This window comes from Schistocerca nitens, chromosome 3, assembly GCF_023898315.1.
Source record: "Schistocerca nitens isolate TAMUIC-IGC-003100 chromosome 3, iqSchNite1.1, whole genome shotgun sequence".
Taxonomy (NCBI): Eukaryota; Metazoa; Arthropoda; class Insecta; order Orthoptera; family Acrididae; genus Schistocerca; species Schistocerca nitens.
The window spans coordinates 585720687-585726371 of NC_064616.1; the positions used below are offsets into that span (position 1 = coordinate 585720687).

The 5685-nt window shown below is 47.3% G+C and overlaps 1 non-coding gene across 1 annotated transcript; it reads left to right on the forward strand.

The window, feature by feature from the left end:
• Positions 1–983: 983 nt before the first annotated feature.
• Positions 984–1058, forward strand: Trnat-ugu (transfer RNA threonine (anticodon UGU)). The gene has a single exon. It is a non-coding gene; the product is annotated as a tRNA-Thr (tRNA).
• The last annotated feature ends 4627 nt before the right edge of the window (positions 1059–5685 follow it).

Sequence of the window (5685 nt, forward strand, 5' to 3'; positions counted from 1 at the left end):
CCCTCGACGATCACCAGTGGTGTACGGCCAGTGTAGGAGATCGCTCCCCACACCATGATGCTGGGTGTTGGCCCTGTGTGCCTCGGTCGTATGCAGTCCTGATTGTGGCGCTCACCTGCACGGCGCCAAACACGCATACGACCATCATTGGCACCAAGGCAGAAGCGACTCTCATCGCTGAAGACGACACGTCTCCATTCGTCCCTCCATTCACGCCTGTCGCGACACCACTGGAGGCGGGCTGCACGATGTTGGGGCGTGAGCGGAAGACGGCCTAACGGTGTGCGGGACCGTAGCCCAGCTTCATGGAGACGGTTGCGAATGGTCCTCGCCGATACCCCAGGAGCAACAGTGTCCCTAATTTGCTGGGAAGTGGCGGTGCGGTCCCCTACGGCACTGCGTAGGATCCTACGGTCTTGGCGTGCATCCGTGCGTCGCTGCGGTCCGGTCCCAGGTCGACGGGCACGTGCACCTTCCGCCGACCACTGGCGACAACATCGATGTACTGTGGAGACCTCACGCCCCACGTGTTGAGCAATTCGGCGGTACGTCCACCCGGCCTCCCGCATGCCCACTATACGCCCTCGCTCAAAGTCCGTCAACTGCACATACGGTTCACATCCACGCTGTCGCGGCATGCTACCAGTGTTAAAGACTGCGATGGAGCTCCGTATGCCACGGCAAACTGGCTGACACTGACGGCGGCGGTGCACAAATGCTGCGCAGCTAGCGCCATTCGACGGCCAACACCGCGGTTCCTGGTGTGTCCGCTGTGCCGTGCGTGTGATCATTGCTTGTACAGCCCTCTCGCAGTGTCCGGAGCAAGTATGGTGGGTCTGACACACTGGTGTCAATGTGTTCTTTTTTCCATTTCCAGGAGTGTATTAGGCGCACTACATATGTAGTGGTGTGGACATGTTGGGAATGTGGATCTCACGGGGAGCGTGCAAGGGATAAGTTCCTGCAGACGCACTATCCTCTGTGCCCGCGGTGGCTCAGATGGATAGAGCGTCTGCCATGTAAGCAGGAGATCCCGGGTTCGAGTCCCGGTCGGGGCACACATTTTCAACATGTCCCCAATGAAGTACATCAACGCCTGTTTGCAGCTAGGGTGTCCATTTAATTATCATTTCAAAACTGCAGAATATTTGCATGAGACAACTGCCCATCTTCTTCAGATGCTGCTGACACATAGTTGTTGTGCTGGCCAATTTCTGCACTGCCTTCCTAGAAAAGTGCAAGCACCAAGTAAGGGGGCTATAAAATCATCATCATCCAGAGCCTCTCTGCCAGAGCAACTGGCCGCGATCTGTCCATGTGTGATGTGGGCAAGCCCGGCTGCAAGCTGCGGACCCCAGCATACAAGCCCAGGCAGGGTGTTGGTGCCCAGCTTAACTGTCCTGGCTTCAATTCTCCATCTGTGTTAACTTGTTGAATTTGTTTGTCTCCAACCGATGATGCCGATTTGAAATCCCATGCCTCTATTAATTAAGTCATCAATTATAAGTATTTCAACTGCTCCTTTTATGATGGGATATCCTAACACAAGGTCCATACATTTATCTTTAATGAAACATTCCTCCAACCCTACCACCAATCAAAACCTGTCCCTATATCGTCCATAACACAGATAGCCCCCCTCCACTGGCCAGAGATGCAGCTGCCATTGGTCACAACAGGAACATCCCTGTTTGCCTTGAACTTCATACAGTACTCTCACTGAACACCTTATCCTTACCCTCTTTTTTCCAAATCCTAAACATTACCCGTGCCACCATCTATATCCAACCTAATCACCACATCCCCAATGACTTCCTCACCCACACAGATCGCACCTTCTCCACCTATATTATTGCTGCACGCTTCAACATCGATAGTCGATCCCCGGGAGAACCCCAACTGTTTACTAGCTCCCTGCAAGGTGGCATTGTTCCCATCCCACAGCAAACCCATCCTGAAAGCAACACCACCCTCGATGTCACCCTAATGCCTCCCAACTTTCTTGGACGTCTCACTGCAGAAGTCCTTGGTCTGGTTGGAAGTGACCATCTACCTGTACTCCTCACCATCTCTTACACCCATCCTCATTGCACTGCACCCCATCCCAATTTCTATCCGCCACATGGGGTAGCTGTGCGGTCTGACGCATCTTGTCACAGTTCACACGGCTCCCCCTGTTGAAAGTTCGAGTCCTCCCTCAGGCATGGGTGTGAGTGTGTTGTCCTTAGTGTAAGTTAATTTAAGTTAGATTAAGTAGTGCGTAAGCCTAAGGACCAATGACCTCAACAGTTTGGTCCTATAGTCCTTACCACAAATTTCCAATTTCCAATCTCCAGCCAACAGTTAGCCAAGACTAATTCTGCACCACCTGGAATGCCTGCTGGGAATCCATTGACACTCAGATTGGAAGCCACCCGTTGCCTTTCCAATAATCTGATGATAGCCGGCCGCTGTGGCCGAGCAGTTCTAGGCGCTTCAGTCTGGAACCGCGCGACTGCTACGGTCGCAGGTTCGAATCCTGCCTTAGGCATGGGTGTGTGTGATGTCCTTAGGTTAGTTAGGTTTAAGTAGTTCTAAGTTCTAGGGGACTGATGACCTAAGATGTTAAGTCCCATGGTGCTCAGAGCCATTTGAACCATTTTGAAGAAGCTGCCGCCAAACCTGTTTACTTTTACATTCCGCTTAGTTTTACATATCCTCACCGCCCCATCCTTCCCCCACAAGCCCTACTACTCCTCTGAGAATCCCATTTCATGTATCACTCCTTCTTGCAGACTTTTGACTGGGATACACTCACACACCACCAGCAAATACAGAGACATATCAGGAATTTATTAAATGCAAAAAAAAAAAAAGACGCAGGGACTAGCGCCAGACATGTAACAAACTAAACACTACACTCCCATTAACTCTTCATAGTACTGGAAAGCATTCCATCAACTCATTGACAATGGCACCATACTTTACTACCTGCTTCTCTGTGATAACCATCCCTTACCTGACAACCTGGCCAAAGCTAACCATTTTTCATCCTATCTGTCCGACACCTCCTCAATCCCTGATGGCCCACATTTCGATTACTCACTTTTCCCTGCTATCAATGAACGTAGAAGCACTGCTGTCCCACCTTTGAGTCCAACCTTCCGGTACTTGGACAACATACCACAAAAGAATTGAATACACCGATTACAGCAAGCGACATAAAAAAGTTCTCCACAAAGAATGCAACTCTTCCAGTCATGACTGCATTACTTATCTTCACTTCAAAGAATTCCCCCTCTCCTTTCTCACCACCCTTTACACTACTATCCTTTTCATGGGTTACTGCTCTCAACAATGGAAAACATCCTATATCCTACTTTCCCTCAAGTCCCACACACCTCCTACTGATACCTCCTCCTACTGCCTCATCTGCCTCACCCCATTGCTTAGCAAAGTCTCTGAATCCAACCTCTCCTGACGCATCCGTCAACACTTCTTCCCATTAACCAGTATGGCTTCTTTCTCAATTTCTCCTGTGATGACTAGCTCTTGCGTCTCACACATCTCCTGTCCCACCAACTCTCGTAAATCTGCTATTTTTGTCTGCCTCGGCCTAGAAAAAGCCTACAGCCATGTATGGCATTCAGGTCTCCTTTTCAAACTCCAGATTTATGCACTTTCAATTAATTATGTCCTCAATATTGCATCCTTCCAATCTAATCGCCCACCCTTTAACAACACCAATTCCTGTACCTTACATCTCACTGCAGGAATATCCCAAGGCTCTGTGCCCTCTCCTCTCCATTATGTCCTCTACTGTGCTGATGTGCCCAAATCACCCACACCAAACTACCTTCTTCAGTATGCTGACGACATCACTTTCCTTACCCTCTACCCTACATTTCAGGAATCCCAAAGATCCCTCCAAATCCACCTCAATCAGTTTATCCCTTGGTGTAAGCAAGTTCTCTTGGGTTTTCCTCTGTAAAGAAACATTTGGAAACAACGTTAAGTATTTCTATTTCAGCTTTACTACTCTCAATTTCAGTTCATGTCCCATCCGTGAGTGAGTGGGTACTAACTTGGGCGACACTGGCAGCCTTTACATAAGACCATAATTTCTTTTGGTTTTATAAAACGTCTGTAGCCAAAATTCTGCTATGGTACGTACTGAAGGCTTCAGTCGTTGCTCTCTTGGTAGCCAACTATTTGTTCCAGGTAGTTTTCGCGGAAGGTATTTGGTAATGTTTCAGAAGATGTCTTGTCACTTCAATCACTATCAAAACTGTAATTTTCCCAATTGAATGGTGGGTGATTAAAATCTCCACCGACGATTGCGGTATGATTGTGGAACTTAAGTACAAGCGAACTGACGTTTTCTCTAAATTTTTCGATTACATGGGTGAGTCTAGAGGTTGATAGAAGGATCCAAATACAATTTTGTGTCCGCCCCTGATACTGAGTCTTGCGCTAACAGTCTCCCATGGAACTTCCATTTCAATCTCAGTGGATTTAAGTAACTTTCCTACTGCCACAAATACACCACATTCATCTCACATTAGCCTTTCCTTTCGAAATACACTTAAATTTTCACCAAAAATCTCGCTGCTATCAACTTCATGTTTTAATCAGTTTTCTGTACCTTGTATTAGGTGAGCTTCACTGCTTTTCAGGAGCGCTTCAAACTCTGGTACCTTATTGCGAATGCATCGGCAGTTTACTACTAGGATTTTAATACTCTTGCCTGAGCGTCGGGCATTCATTTGAATATTGCACTAACTCTTCTGGGTGTCCTACAGCTGTCGTTATCTGGACTGTATGGAGAGTCGCCTAATCTAAAAAATACCGTACCTCTGTGTGCACTCTACACACAGTCAGCTACTTGGGTACCAGCTCTGATGTGTAGTGTAGTGCACACCTGACCCGTTTAGGGGGGCTCTGTAGTTTACAGTCCCATGGTGAAAGTCCAGAAGTCACAACCTAGCTTATCACAGAACCTTTGAACTCTCTGGTTCAGTCCTTCGACCCGACACAGAACCAGGGGCAACGTTCAGTTCTGGGGACAATGCTGCAGATTGTAAGCTTCAGTGAAACTCCGTGCGCAAGGCTGTCTTCTCAACCTTCTCTGTTCGTCGCTGGAATGAATCAAGTATGACCTCGGAGCCCAGACGATTGGCATAGTTTGTTCCAACGTGCGCCACAGCTAGTTGCTCCCTGTTCCCCCAATCAGGGGCGGTGGCAAGGAGGGGGAGCTATGGGGGCTACAATATTACACTGGATAAAATGGTTTCCGAAATCAGCGAATATATTACTTCAACAGATTCAATCACTTATTTTATAATTATGTAGCAATATAGGTTGCAATGTAATTCAAACACATTTTTAAAAAAGCATAAGAGCGGCAAATAGCTTACTACCTAAACCAATAAATATCATTTAACTTAAAATGGGCATCTTATTATTTATTAATATACATTGGATGTACGTTGATATACCAGTACCAGTTACAATAAACAAGAAAGCTAAATATGCTGGGGATCCTACCAACAAATCGCTGACCCCACACAAAAACTTCGGGCATAAGGGACAAAAGTTAAGTTGGTTTTCGGATATAATGCAAAGCTTATATTGCACTACAGATACACATTTACAGATTCTATAGTCAGTTCCTCAGGGACAGCCAAAGCTGCTGATCATGCCAAT